A 16,470-nucleotide genomic window follows, 5' to 3' on the forward strand; every position below is an offset into this window, starting at 1 on the left:
CAGAGACTCACTGCTGCCTTCATTCCCTGCTCACTGCAGCACAAATGTACATGATCAATGTACATTTGTAAATAGTATAAACATACTATGCACATTGATCATGTACACATTTGTGCTGCAGTGTGATCCAGCCGATGTATGAAGGCAGCAGTGAGTGACAGGTAGCAGACACTGACAAAGTTTTAGCAGCCCTTTTTTAATTAATAAAAAGTGTGGGGTAGTGTTGGGTGTAGGGTAGGGTGTATAAAAAGAAGCAAATTAATGAATTGCTTGAGATTATTCATTTGCATGGAAAATGCAAAATAAATTTGCATTTTCAATACACACAGTGAAAATTCAAATTTATCGGTGCATTTTCCATGCAAAGGAACAATCTCAAGCAATTTTAAAGCCAAAGTAAACGCCACTTTTTTTTTTAATGATCGGCAAGTGTGCTGTGCATATAGTATTGTTCTTTCATGTTTTTTATACAATAAATACGTTTTGTGCAGTGTGCATAAGAATGTTCTGTTTTTTTTCAAACTATAGTACGGCCCCCCGACAGTCTGAGGGACCGTGAACCGGCCCCCTGTTTAAAAAGTTTGAGGACCCCTGGCCTAAAGCATATGATACTGAACGTCACTAGTGTTCTGTAAAAGGATTTAGCACCAAGAGCAATGAAAGATGTATTGTATGTTGTACGTGTCATTGACTGCTGGCTGGACTGACTAAGTCATACCTATACTTGTCATTGGCAGGAATACCATACATAACCTAGGACCATACACTATGCCTGTCAATGAATAGTTACTGTGTTTGTAAAGTATAGAATACGACTCAGCCAGTCTAGCCAGCAACCAGTGATAGTCTGCTATTGTCCACAGCTTTAATTAATCAGGCCCATTGATTTACATTGTCAGAAAATGCTGTAAAGCAAAAACACTATGCTGCACTGAACAGCAGAGCCTGCTTATGTAATGAGAACGTTTGCTCGAATATCTGTTCAAGTTCAATTATTTGTATTTAGAATATCAGAACCACACAATATCCAAGTCTGAATTAAAGTCTACCTTGTCAAGCACTTGGCTGGCATTGCATGTCAATGAATATTTACTGTGCTTGTAAACTATAGAATGTGATTCAGCCAGTCCAGCCAGCAACCAGTGATAGTCTGCTATTGTCCACTGCTGGATAAACTGAGCTTTACTCTATAACTGCCATTGACTGAAGTTCAATTGTCCAATTGCTTTGCACATCAGAATTTTTTCCCCATCGGCTTCAATGGGATTCAAATTCCTCTACTGAATCAAACCACATATTAACATCAGTTTAGAAGAACTGTTGACAATGTCATCCAATACTTGTGATGATTCAAGAAGCCACCATTTTGGATGTGGAAAAAAACACAATGTAATATACCACGAAGGCTGGTGCCATCTTCACTGGATGTCCACTTTGGCTGCCTTCATCTTCTTAGCCATTATTTAAATCTGCAATCTCCTTAATGCTACACACGTGATTTGCTTTGACCACGGCTATTTAAATGTTTGGAAAAGAACTGACATGCCTTGAAAGCTAATCTAAATAAAAAATAAAAACCGTCACCAGGCAGTAGAGCTAACTGACAAATTTGAAAAGGAACAAGTAATGTCTTGGCTCCTGGTGGCTTTTTGTTTTAGCTTTGCACTGTACAATGTATGAGTCTTTTAGAGTTAGGCCCTTTGTGCGGCGGTGCAAAACACCGCAGCCAGAGACAATGGGCTTGATTTATTAAAGCTTTTTAAGGATGGAGAGGATACAATTTCATAAATAAAGCTGGGTGATCCAGCAAACCTGGAATGGATTTGGCCCAGGAATGGAAACATTTGCTAACAAATAGGAAATCCTTTCCAGGTTTGCTGGATCATCCAACTTCACTAATGAAAGTGTATCCTCTTCAGCCTTGGAGAGCTTTAATAATTCAGGGCCAATAAATAGGAGTTACATCATCGGTAGCCATACAATGACCTGAAAGGCTCACCGACTTCTTGGAAGTCTGCTGTGGAGCTGGTGGTGAAGATGGTACCTTCCAAGAACGGAAGAAGGCAGTTCCTGGACCTGACATTTCTGCAAACAGGTAAGTATGTCCTATAGTCATCACGTATGATCTGAATACTTGCTGATTATGCTAGCAGCACACCCAATCTTGTAGCCATCCTCTCCATTCCTAGAGAATGGTAATAAATCAGGCCCAATGTTTAATAATAAAATAGCCATCACCCACAGAGGAAAATGAGTCGCAGCCTATGGAGCATTGTGTTTCTATACTGCTCTTATCCTTCAATTAATTGTACAATTCCATCCAGCGGTGCTCGAGTATAATACATCTCTGCAAGGAATTCACCCATAATTTATTGCCTTTATCATTTCTCTAAGTTACCTAAAGTTCTGACATCTAAAAACAATTACCGTTTCAATTAGCTTGGAAATTAAACATTTCCATCTATACGTACTTTTTCTCTGAATTATAATTTAAATAATAGCATAATAGATCACTCCGGCAATTCAGTGTGTCATTTAAGTTCATTTCCATACAGTATATTTTTTGTGGTTTTCAATCAATCATCTCAACACGCATGAAATTGAAACACTTTTTTCTCCCCCCCCCCCAAAATCAAATTATGTAATTATGTTGTGTTCAGTCATCTAAATTCAATTTATTACCATTTAATGTGTTAGTTGATACTTTTTAATGTGAAAATTATCTTGCAGAATATCAGCTTTTATTAGCTAATGTGAAACTTGACATGGAATCAAGTTGACGTTAAGAAAAAAAAAAGAAGGAGGGGGAAATTGCCGGCTGCTAATTGCTCTTCGTTTTAGAATGATTCGCTGTCAGCCATTGGAAGCCGGACCATTTTGGAAGAAAAAAATACAATTAGAGAGGAAAAGCATAGATTGCCCTGCCTAACAATGGAGGAAAAAGCCTTGATTCTTTGGAAGCCATAGGAGGGCTTTAAGACCCTCATTAATCTTAATTTAACGCTAGAGGAAAATGTTTTCATCTAATATGCTTCATACTGTTAATAAAATCTCTTTTTACAGGCCAATTTTCTATGTCTATGAATGTTTTACATATAATAATACATGATGATTTTAATCATTTATATTGCAGTTAAAGTTGCGCTATGAAATGTTCCCAAAAATACATAATATTCATGGTGCAGCTGTTAATAGCCTTTGTCAGATTTTGTTTGTTCTGAGCCCTCACCCCTGTATTTTATTGTATTACCTGTCAATATCACTCGTTGTAACAGGCCAAGTTCCTGTGCAAAGGTGTCAATTACTGGGGTAGGGGGCAATGCGTATAGGTATAATGGTCAGCTATTATTAATTCATTTTAAACTTTTTTCAAGAGACACATTTAAATAAATGGTATTGTATTTGCTAAAAATGTGTTAGCGGTGGGCGTTATTACAAAATCTGTATGTGAAACTAGAACCTGCTGCTTCTGGCCAAATGGAAAGTGAAAATACCGAAGTCACGTACAATAGAAATCTTTGCAGGGCGCGGTATTAAAGGTATACATTCAGGGCTGTAGTTGTAAAAAAAAGAAGAGGGGGCAGGGTACTATCTATGGCGAGTGCGCATTCGCATCATTGTTATGTAAACGTGCCCGCCCCACCACACCCCACCTTTGTGTCTCTCGAAGGGGAAGAAACTTCCCCCAAAGTGACATCATGATACCAGAACCGGCCCATTGCCCCATCTGAGCCTGTGATGGGAGAGTGGGCGGATTGTGTAAAGAGAGACAACTCGCCCACCGCCCTGAGCCTGCAATTCCATACGGGAGACATGATCTGCGGCTCTGGTTGGTGCGCCCCTGTCAGCTTTCAGAAAGAACAGCTCTGTTGAGAGGGAATATCGATGGTGATTGACCAGAAGGTCACACACATGCAATCTAATCGTAAGTAATGCATTCGATAACAGGGGTATTTGTCCTTTAGCTTTATTTGCAGACTAATAGTGATGATCAATGTCCAATAGCTTTGCAGACAAATAATGATGATTATTGTCAGATAGCTTTGCAGACTTACAGCGATGAACAATGTCCAATAGCCTTGAAATAAACAATGGTGATCACTGTCCAATAGATTTGCAGACTTACAACGATGATCGATACACAGGTAAGCAGGTGGAGAGCGGAGGATACATGAGTAGCGAGAAGCAGGAACCAGGGGTCAGGAATAGGAACACGGAAATAGGAACAGGAAACAGGTAGTTGTCATGATCTGCACTGGAAGGAAAACAGGGACACTTCATATAGTGCCACCCTAGTCTCTGATTGGAGCTCGCACTGGGCATGTGCAGAGTAAGGATACACACTGAGCAGGTGCGAAGGTTTGTGACCTGCTTCTCCTGAACTCCCGCCGGGGAGCGGACTAGCCAGAGCCCTCCTTCTTTCTATCTCCCCTCTCACTCTCTCTCTCTCTCTTCCCCTCTCTCTCCCTCTCTCTCCCCCTCTCCCTCTCTCCTCTCTATCTTTCTGTCTGTCTCTCTCTCCTATCTCTCTCTGTCTCTCTCTCTCTCTCTCCTCTCTATCTCTCTCTCTGTCTGACCAGATCCATTCCAGGTTTGTTGGGTCATCCAGCTTTTCCAATGATAGAAGCTGGATTTTTGTGTTTGGATTTTAGCTTTAACAACATGGTTATTTCTTGCAGCTAGCTGATGCATAAATAGTGGCCAGGTAACAGTTAAACAGGACAGGTATAGTTGGGGTGGTGTTGGACAATAGAATCTGTCTTTCATATTTTTGTTTTACCTTTTCTTTTCCATGCTTTCTGCATGGAGAGCCCAATGATGGTGCCCATACTACATTTACAGGTTAATAACTGTGTTTGCAATTTGGTACACAGAGTACTATAGATTCATATGTGACTACCAGGGAATAAATTTAAATGAAAGTTTTTGGTCCTGACAATAAGCTTAAGGTTTAGTTTATAAAAAAATATTTGTCCATCGTGACAATGCTGAACTGCAATGAATAGCACATTCAGCTTATTAGTACAAAAAAAGGGATCTACCGACAGGATTAACAGGTAGCTATATTACAAACTATATAACTATATAAAATATATAAATATATTTATAATATATAAAATATAAATAAATATATATATATATATATACACACATATATGCCCAAAATATGCTTCCACCTAAAAATGATTAAATAAATAAAACCATCACCTACTTTTTAAATAATTGCACAATCTTTCTATTCGACCCACTTCTTGGGTCTGTAAGTGCTATTAAAGTCTGAATCAATTCATGAAAAATAAGAGTAGTTATTATTGTTCTGTGTGTATTTGCCTGCAAGGTCACAGAATTGGTATCTATTGTTCAAAACACATTTTACCATTACTTTCAGCTCACAATTGCAAATAAGGTTTTCTTTGGTGATATTGTCTTGCAAAAATGACATTTTTTTATGTTCCAATAAAAAATGTAACATAAAGAGAAAATGCACTTTACCCTAGTTTAATAAAAGTTTGTTGCAAAAATATAGTGCTATCATATATTTAAATATTTATAACATTTATAACATGCCCTTTTTAAAATAACTGTAATTGCAAAGTCATGTACAAATAATTTGCTTTAATTGTACAAATTAATGTCAAATAAAAATAAAAAAAGAAAGCAAAAAAATATATATATATTAACCCCCCTAGCATTCTAATCCTGTCCGTATTTCCATGCAAAAAGCGTTACATTTTTTGCATGGAAATTTATTTTACATTGTAGACCTATAAATCTTAGGTATAACTCACCAAAATATGTCCAATTTTTCTTAAATTTAATAATAAACTTTAAATAAAAAAACAAAAAAATCTGTTAAAAAAAGATTTTTTTGTATTGGACTCAATACAGCTATTTTCTATTGAATTCAATACAAAATTATTTTGCATGCATGACGTCATCGGGAAACCCTGGAGAATGTCTCTGCACACGCCAACAGAAGATCGAATAGAGAAGATGTGTCCGGAGGAGCTGCGGGGACTAGCAGGACGTCGGGGAATGACAACGGAATACAATGTTTTTTTTATATTTTAGGCAGCCCTGAGTATGACTCGGGATTACTGCTTTTTGCTAAGAAAATCCACCCTTGTCACACTTGGGATTACCGCTAGGGGGCTTAATATAAATAGTTTGATATAAATAAATAGTTAAAAAATAAATGAATAGAAAAATAAGCAGGTAAATGACTTTCTCTTGAAAATTATTTGGTGTTGGTTACAATCCTTTTCCTGGTTACAACGTTAGCCACAGGCTAAAAAAAGACTTGAGTTTGGGTCCTAGTTAATGCACCCTTGGTGTACACCTGAAAGCCCATGCACAGGAAACATTTTGCCTACTGCAACAAAAGGCCATCAGAAGCTTACCCTGGTTCGCCATGATGAAGACTTCCTTCCATAAGGATGCTAATTGTTAAGCCATATAAAACTTGCCTAAAGGAACCCTACAGGAATACCTAGGTAGCTCCATTTACTGGGCAAGAAAGACTGACCCCTGTCCTTGGTTCGCCATTATGAAAGTTTCCTGGTGTAAGTAGCCCAGTAAGCCATCCAAGGCTTGGCCACCTGCCTATAAGAACCCTACAGGAATGCCGACCCAATGTTCCTCTAAGGTCAACTGACCAGGGTTTCCTTACAAATGTAACTACTTAGGTCACTCATTTTAATGGGCAAGAAAGGATGACCCCTGGCCCTGGTTAGCTATCATTAGGGCTTCCTTTAATATGGATCCTAGTTGCTAAGCCACCCAAGACATGACTACCTGCTTAAAGGTACCTTACAGGAATGCTAACCCAATCTTCCTGTAAGGACTGGCCAGGGTTTCCTTACAAATGTAACCATCTAGGTTACTCATTTTACTTGGCAAGAAAGACTGAGCCCTTGCTCAGTGACCGCCTAGGTCCCTCCTTTTAATGGTTCACCATCATGAATGCTTTCTGTCATAAGGAGCCTACTTGTTAAGCCATCTAAAACTTGGCCACCTGTCTAAAGGAACCAAATAGGAAAGCCGACCCAAGGTTTTCTTACATCTGTAACCACCTGGGCCACTGATTTTAATGGGCAAGCTAAGTTGTCCCCGTGACCTTATTCACATCATGAAGACTTACTATCATAAGGATCCTAGTTGCCAAATCACCAAAGACCCCAGGCCCTGGTTCAGCATCATGAAGGCTTCTTTTCATAAAGACCCTAGTTGCTAAGCCATTCAAGACTTAACCACCTGCTAAAAGGAACCATAAAGGAACACTGACCCACCATTCCTGTAAGGTTGGCCAACCAGGATTTCCTTACAGGTGTAACCACCTAGGTCATTAGGGGCACAACAAGTAAGGTAAAAATAACCTGTAGCCAAGCAAACCTATAAGAGGGACGACTGTGAAAGTCGAGCTACTTGACCTCAGTTCTAGGTTCTACTTTTTTTGCAGAATAGCATATGGTCTTGATTTAAATTCCAAATTTTCCTAAAAATTGATCCTATTTACAATTATAAACATAGCTCCGTTTCTGTCTGCTAGTACATTTGTTCCTCTATATAGTGCCAAAGACTTTTGCATCAAATTCAAACTGAAAAACGACAAACGTGTTTAGACCACACAGATTTAATGAGTATTTGTAATAATTATAACCCTTATTCATGACTAATTGTGATCATTTCAAGTGTCATTTAGGTAGAGTGGTTTGCATTATGTACAATAAACTTCTATCTTCCAGGACTTATTGTGGTTAATTTGATCACGTTTTATTGAACAAACTGACAAGGACATTAAAAACAGTGAAATGCTATTATTTTCATGTAGGAAAGTCAAATAACAACATTTCAAATCTGTACAGGCCTTTCACAGCCCCAGGGGATGGTTGTTGTCACGCTGTGTTTCTTTAAGCATTGACCTTATTTCCTTCCAATATATTTCTCATTAAACAGTGTTTATCGTCACCTACTGTGTGGTTTCGCTACACCTGTACAGAACAGAATAGAGAGTTCAAAGAACGGTGAAAGGATTTAATTGTGATAAATTGTATACATTTAAATTTTGAGAAAGCTTTCTTTAGACATAAGTTTAAGATTCATATGCATGAATACACATGGAGTTATTATGAAAAGTATTTTTTTAAGTAACTTTAAAAATACTCTTTACAGTGGACCAATGCAGCAAACTGCAAGAATAATAATTTTGATGGTAAAGAGTAATTAATATCAGTGTTAATGTGTGAGTATTGTAATTAAATGTCGATCAATTTTCCAATGTGCCCATGATGCCACAACAGTTTAAAGCGGTAGTAAATTCTAATTCTAATAAAAAAAAAGGAAGGCTTTTTTTACCGACAGAAAATAATTGAACGTGTCTTCTAATAGGTCCTTCTGCATGCCTGTCATGCCTCTAATATGTAACCTAAGTCATGAAGGCTTGGCATGGTAGTATGCTAAGGTGAAGTAGATTTCAAGTACATGGGCAGGAACTATGTCATATCAATGAAGATGTCATGTCATGACCAATGGTGATAAAGACATCAAACCTAGAAGAAGACCAGGCAAGGATAAGGGAGGCCATTGAAGAAAGATAGCCCATGAAGATAAAGACTTCAAACCTGGAAGAAGACCATGTAATTAAAGTAAATTAAAGACCATGTATTTAAAGCATCCACTGTAAACAGATAGCCAGTGAAAATGAAGACTATATAGCTGGAAGAAGACCAAACAAACATATCAGTAGCCAATGAAGATAGCCAATGAAGATAAAGACTTAAAACCAGGAAGAAGACCAGGAGCCAACAAAGACAGATGGCCAATAAAGGTGAAGCCTTTGACCTAAAACTTGGAAAAAGACTAGGAAAGAATGAAAGTAGCCAATCAAGACAGTTAGCTGGTGAAGATAAAGACTTAAAACCTGAACGAAGGACAGGCAAACTTGGTGGTAGCCATGGGGGACAGCCAGTGGAAATATACATCTAAAACCTGAAAGAAGCCCAGGCAAAGATGGCAGTGGCCATTGGAGATAGATAGCCAGTTTAGATAAAGACTTCAAACCTGGAAAAAGCCCAGGCAAAGATGACAGAAGCCAATGAAGACATATAGCAAATGAAACTGAAGACTTTCAACCCAGAAAAAGCCCAGGCAAAGATGACAGCAGCCAACAAAGACAGATAGCCAGTAAAGATGAAGACTTCAAACTTGGAACAAGGCCAGGCAAACATGACAGGAGCCAATGAAGACAAATGCCCAAATGAAGATGGAGACTTCAAACTTGGAAGTAGACTAGGTAAAGATGACAATGGCCAATGAAGAAGGATAGCCAGGGAAGATGAAAATTTCAAACCTGGAGGAAGACCAGGCCAAGATGACAGCTGCCAATGAATTCAGACCCTCAGTGCTAGTAGCAAATTTTCTTCTGCTTTAAGCATTTTACTTGTTCAGACTGACTCTTTGGGACTGTGTATACTAGTGGGGACTGGTGCTAGATTTAGACATATGCTTATTTTTAAAGCTGTCATTTGATACACAGTAAAATTTTGCATTTACCTGGCTGGTGGTTGAGTGGGGAGCTCAAAAAATGTACACGGGCCTGTTAGTTGACTCTATCCATCATTGGACATAAACGGATGACTAAAGATGAATTGAATTTACCTGATAAAATTAAAGGTTTGGTGCCCCAACCAGTCATGAGAAAGAAAGCTGATGGTCATATACAAAATATATTATCATATTAATTAGTGCATGTTTTTAACAGTATAGTACAGCCATTCTCAGCTAGAGTTCTTTAGAACCCCATGGCTCCTCAAAAGGTTGCTAGGGTTTCCTCAAGTTGGGGGGTTCCTCAAGCTGATTGACCTATCATTTAATGATGCCTGCATAGTTCTAGGACTAATAGCATTTGGTAGTGCTGCTTTTCTCTAATGATTCATTGTCTATAAACACAGTATTTTATTCACTGCTGCAAGCGGGGCATTCTTTACACATTTATAGCATTTGTTCCCCAACAAATTTTTGCAAGGATTCCCCAAGACCTGAAAATGATTTCAAGGGTTTCACAAGAGCAGAAAACAATTTCAATGGTTCAAGGATTACTAAAAGTTGGTATATTATCCCAGGGCTGATTGGTCAAAATAAATCAGTAACTGTCATGTAAAAATATGATTGGTTCTGAACCATTAAAACCAGAAAAATTGTTAACAACAGATAGCATAGAACGTAGTACTGGCACTGGTATTTTGTGGATTTGCATAAAGAAATGCCAGCTTTTCTCCCTGCTGTCACTCTTGGGGAGACAGGGCCACTAGGAGTCACTACGGCTTGCACAGAAGGGGTGTTACTGCAAGGTTGCGGATCTTGGGCATACCAGGGAGGGCAGGATGATGCACGGTACCAAATCACTAAGCAGAAGAATTGTCAAGGAAGGCCGAGAGCAAGGAAGCAGCAAGCAAGAACAAGGAAGGACACAGGGAACCCAGGAGACACTGGAAGACACAGGTGACATAGGAATATCCACGGACAGTAAGGAACATTGGGACGGCAGAAAAGATTTGGCTCGAAAACAACAGACTGGGCAACAAGGGGTTAATGCAGGATCTGGACAAGGGAAGATCTGAATACACCAACAGTTGTAAAGGAAATGCTCAGCAGAGCTAGGGGACTCGGCACTAGTGGAGACACGAATGCTGAGTGCTGTGTCTGGGTTAGCTAAATAGTCAGGGATGATTAAGAGGCTATTTCCTGATTAGCCAACGGGATGGGTGAAAGTGATATAGCTTAGGAGCGCAAGCACACCAGCATGCGCGAGAGATAGGCGTCTTCACTTTAAGGGGGAATAGGTAAGTGTGACACCTGCCTGATTCTTACCAGGTAAAGAATACAAAAATTAGCACTTCCTCAGATAGGCTGAGTCCGGTGTTCTTGCTTTTAGAACTTGTTACCCACACCCCTATCAGGTGTTTTTTTTCCAGTGGGATGGTCCGCTACTAATTAAGTGAAGCACAAGTTCACGCTAAGCATGAAGAAAAATATTTGATCTGCTTTAGTAAATGCTTTTTTTTATAAGGAAATTTGCAAAGATGAACATTTATGATACATTTTTTTTCTCCATTGTTCACATTTAAAAAGTTCTATATAATTGTATAATTTTAATTGAAAAAAATAATTAACCAATTACAGAAAATGCCCAAAATCTGACTTCAACCTTTGTGCAGACTTCTGGGAAATGCAGTGAGCCAATCACAAAAACAGGAAATGAGATTTCTAGGGACGTTCTGTACACAAACAGTTTTCAGAGTGTCACTGAGTATGATACAAAGAAGCAACATTGGAAGTTATTGGAAATTTAACAAAATTAAAGCAGCTTAAAATGGAAATGGAAAAGTAATTTTTAATAAAAAATATAAATTAAAACGAGCTCGTGCAGCAATGATATGTGTTATAATCTTTTATTTGGCAAAAGTGGAGTGGTGCTTTCTTTTAATTATTTTTTTTCTGAGCAGTTGTGGAGCAAATATATTCTTATAATATTTAATTAAAAGTGGATTAAAAATCTGGAAAATATTACATTTTCTACAAAGTGCAGTTCTAGACAATAAGTGAAAGCAAGGTATGCACATGATTAGTAATTAGTGAAGGAGTGGCATTTATTTAAGTGGCAACAAATTGTGCAGGGGTTTCAAGAGTCCATATTCTTTGTAATACCTGTATCTCAGAGGAGCTTACTGTCACGGGATGCATATCTGGATAGTGATCCTGCACTGTAAGCCACTGCAGTCCAACACGCCCTGTTTACTCCCTCAGGCAGTGTTGGTTGCAGCAGTAAAGCAGATCAAGCAATTACCTGTCTATCCTCTATTCTGAAGTTTGTGGCATCCTTAGTTTCCCTTTAGCTGTGCACATGCCTGTCTCAGCATCCCCTGCTCTAAAAATTGTGACTCTGAGTGACCTGTGAATGACCTGTTGGGCTGCAGCCAAAAATGCTTTAGTTCCTGGCTTGATCCTGCTCTGCCATTAGTTACTGGTCCTTCTCAGCTCCCAGGTACCAGTTGCCCATTGTAGTGTTTAGCTTATCTAACCTGCTAGTGAATTATCTGATGCTGGCCTGTTTTCTTACTCTGTGATTGTTTGCTGCCTTTGTGACCCTGGCTCTACTTGTCTTAACCCTTGGACCCCTTACTTGGCGGAATAATTACCTGTGTATTACCTCTGGCTCTGTATTAGAACTTACCTTTGCTGGACTTCTGTACTGCGTTACCTGTGGATTACCTGATATTGAACCCTCGACTGTCTGATTTACATTGTCTTCCCTGTCCAGCTTTGTGGACTCCCGGTTCTTTGTCAACCAGATCCTTTGGGCACAAAAGTCCTGTTGGCAACTATGTTCGGGGACAGTGCAACTAGCCTCTCAAGGTTGAGGAGGGGCTTGCTATAGGTGAAGGTAAATATGGTGACCTTCGCCTGGTGAGCACTGGTGCTGGAGAGTGCAGAGTCTAGTATTCACCAGGGCTTACCGCAAGGGGTGAGTGTCCAGTGACCCACTCACCCAGAGAACACCCGTAGAACACCAGTGGCCACTAAACAAAGTCTATAACAAAACAGGACAAATTACAATCTTGGGCATCTTCCTTCAGTAACAATACTGCAGAGCTCCATTGTCTCCAGCCTCCAGAGCTCAGCTTTCCCTGGACCTGATACCCTCAATAGCACACCTGTACCTCACCTTACACACATAGAAAAAACAAACATTCACTTGGTGGTGAACCTTTCCAACTCTTCCCTGACCTAAACTGTTTGTCTATTTTTTCAAATAATCTAAAACAACCCTACCTTTTCTAGAGCGTTTAACACATTATGTGCCTGACAACAGGTGCAATCTACACACCATTCACACTTTACCAGATGTTGTGACACCTGACACAACTTTTATGGTCCCTAATACAGGCTGTGAGGAGCCCTGGCAACATTTCAGCTTTCTGTACAGTGGTATCATTCTAATAGTAGCAGCTTATTTCTTGAATAAGGTAGCAGGGGAATGGCTTCATCCATGTAAAGATTCTCTTTCCAATAAGTCCCAGACCCAAGAGAACCCTGACAGACCACACATCTAGATGAGTGATTTCCTTTTTTCCACTCCAGTTATTAGTACAGCTTGGTGATGGGTCCTTAACTAAGCTGTACTATTAGGTTCAATAAAGAAAATGGCATCACCTATAGATCACTGTATGAGGCCGGTGTGTAACAATCAGGACTGAATTATATACATTGTATTTGAAGTGAGATTTACAAAGATAAGAGAAAGAGACAGAGACCATCTTAGTAGTAGGTCAAGGGATCTGACTATTTTCTCCAACCGGGGGCTGTTTGAGCCAAAGTTGCAGACCAGAGGCAATTAGGGCTCCAGGATACAAACAACTTGTTCCACAATCAACAATGAATTTGCAAATTAAGCATACCAATTTTATTTTGTAATTCTAGACAGTTTTTTTTAACTTTCTTAGACTTCCTTTCTAGAACAGAGTTTTTACACAGCACAAACATGAATATTATCAGGGTAGTAGCTGCTTGTACCAGACAGTCTGTTTACAAACAAGTGAACCTGTCATTTGATTTATCTCTATATTAAACTCGATACAACAATAAGGTATAAAAATTTCAACAATCAATGTCAATAAAGCGTATATATCATAATTTATTTCTCTATCAATTTGTATCTGTATTTAGCTGCTTGCCTGGAGTTTTTTTTCATTCATGGAGTTGTGCTAATTTGTAGCCTCAGCATGAAAACTCAGACACATATGGTCTCCTATCATAAACAGTGCAATGAAATGAGACACTTTACAATATTGTTTTAGTGAATTCCTCTACAGATAATAATAGCTGCTGATCTCAATAAATGACTCACAGGCTTGCTGGAACAATATTTTGGCGTACACGATATCACATATTGCACAATTAGTGGACTGCAGATTATTGCTGGAGATGGGAAGAAAGTGTTTTGCTGTTAATGGTAATGCTCATTTAGTAGAATGTTGGATTTCTAGAACAGACAGATAAAGGGACACTATAGACATATTAGAATGTGGTTGATATGCACACTGATATGATCTTCCCAATGAAAATGCTTTATCATGGAATGATTGCTGGAATGATGGAATGATGATGGAAAAGATTTCACTTACATGGGGCAGCCAAGTTTGTACATTGGATATGCGAGTTTCCTGATTAGTAGATGTCACACACATGGATTCTAAACAATTGGTGACAGGCCAACCCAGGTAGGTGATCCTTAGAATTAGAGCTTGAAGAAGTATGAGCCCTAAAAATGACAATGATGCAGAATCTAAGCACACCAAGTTTTCTTGATTTCAAAGAGTGATGGTCTTCACTGATGGAGTGGTAAACAAAAAGGACAGAGAAAGATGAAGTTTTGTTTCCGGCAGTAAAATATGTATTGAATATTCAGAAAATATATTAAGCTAAAAAATCAATCAATACATTGCACAGTAACATAAATTTTATAGGTAAAGCACTTCCATTGGAATTTTCATGGAAAGTGTAACCTAGGTATCTATACAGAGGAAACCCTATAAATTAAATCTAATATGTCCATTGAAGGGACTGATTTAAACATCTCTTTCCCAACGCGTTTTGCTGACAGGTTTCTTCAGGGGACACATAGAGAGCATTAAAGTACTATGCAGTAAGGCTTTTCAGTAAATAAAATAAAGTAGAACAATATTCAATAATTTTCATGTATTGATGGAAGTATTAGCCATGAAGTGTAGTCAGAACAAGGCAGGAGTCAGTAATTGGACAGAATAACGCAGGACGTGCCAAATTACAGGAGCCCATGGCTAGACAGATGCACAGAATCATGGGAATACAAGATCACAGGGTTGCTGTAGTACAAGGCGTCAATGGAGGAATCACCGGAGGTGTCAGGAGAAGGTCCTAGAAGTATCAAGAGCTCAAACATATTTGTAAGACTGGTGCATAGGATCATGGGAATACAAGATCACAGGGTTGCTGTAGTACAAGGCGTCAATGGAGGAATCACCGGAGGTGTCAGGAGAAGGTCCTAGAAGTATCAAGAGCTCAAACATATTTGTAAGACTGGTGCATAGGATCATGGGAATAGAAGATCACAGGGTTGCTGTAGTACAAGGGGTCAATGGAGGAATCACTGGAGGTGTCAGAAGGTCCTGGAAGTATCAAGAGCTCAAACATATTTGTAAGACTGGTGCATAGGATCATGGCATTACAAGATCACAGGGCTTGATATCTCAGAAGGATTCAGGATCACAGGAGCAAGGGGTACAAGAGTGTCATGAGCTTAAATGTCTTAATTTTTTGAGTGATGACAGCATAGAAGGTTCTCTATGGTCCAATAAGCTCATAGCATATAACTTGGCTTAAAGCCTAACTTTAATCCTTCTTGATTCTAACCCAAAACTGGTTGCCCCTCACCTATGGCTGAGCTGAGGTATAGAAAGAGGAAATGTCCACTTTGTGCACAGAAAGATGGAGCATAATGGCAGGACCTGAAACTCATTCTGGTGTAGTAGTAGTACTCCAGGGCCCATGGGGACAGAGTGCTTTGGCTTTTTGCTTTATTAGGTTTATATTTTAATAATATTCCCACATGTTCATATTGCACCCAGCAGCTTGTGCTACAATTTGGTTGTGTTGCTTATTTTTCATGTGCACCAAGGACAGTTTTTGGAGGAGCCAATTTACTTAAATGCATGTTTTTTGAGGTTTGGGGAAAACTGGAGTGCCTAAAATCCATACAAAAATGAAGGGAACGTGCAAACTCCTTCCAGATGTGTCCTGGCCAAAATTTGAATCTAGGACCCAGCACTGCATAGGCAATAACACTAGCCATTGAGCCATCCGTGCCGCCCAGTGCTTTGGCTTTTTTTACCATGGATGCTGGCACCATATGTAGATGAGGATCCTGAGTGACGCATACCCACCAAAATTTATATATATATATACATTCTACAGTTTATAAATTTTCTCTCCTTATGAATATTTTATATCTGCTGCATTTGTCACCATTTAAAAACCCTGCTGAGACAAGGAAAAGCTTAATTTTCAAAGTTTTATTGAGTACATGCTTTTTTCTTTCCAAAGCATTTAAAAAAAAAATTAAAGAACAGATAACAGATTTCTATCTGCATCTTTGTGTAGAAAAGAAGAGTGCTTTAAACAGAGCAAATTACCGCAAATACATCTTGTCATCATTTTATTTAAGACAGGCATAAATGTATCTTGACTGGAGACGAGTGAAAACTCAGAGCACAAACCGCATCTGAAGTGTTACCCCATCATTTACAGCAAACACGCAGAGCTGAATTTTGATTTGAGAGTTCAGATTACAATAGCCTAAGTATGAACACAAAGCATACAAAGCTGAAGTGTGACAGCTCCTGCAACCTCAAAATAACATCTCTTTATTTAGCC

Source organism: Pyxicephalus adspersus, chromosome 5 (genome assembly GCF_032062135.1).
Source record: "Pyxicephalus adspersus chromosome 5, UCB_Pads_2.0, whole genome shotgun sequence".
NCBI classification, from domain to species: Eukaryota; Metazoa; Chordata; class Amphibia; order Anura; family Pyxicephalidae; genus Pyxicephalus; species Pyxicephalus adspersus.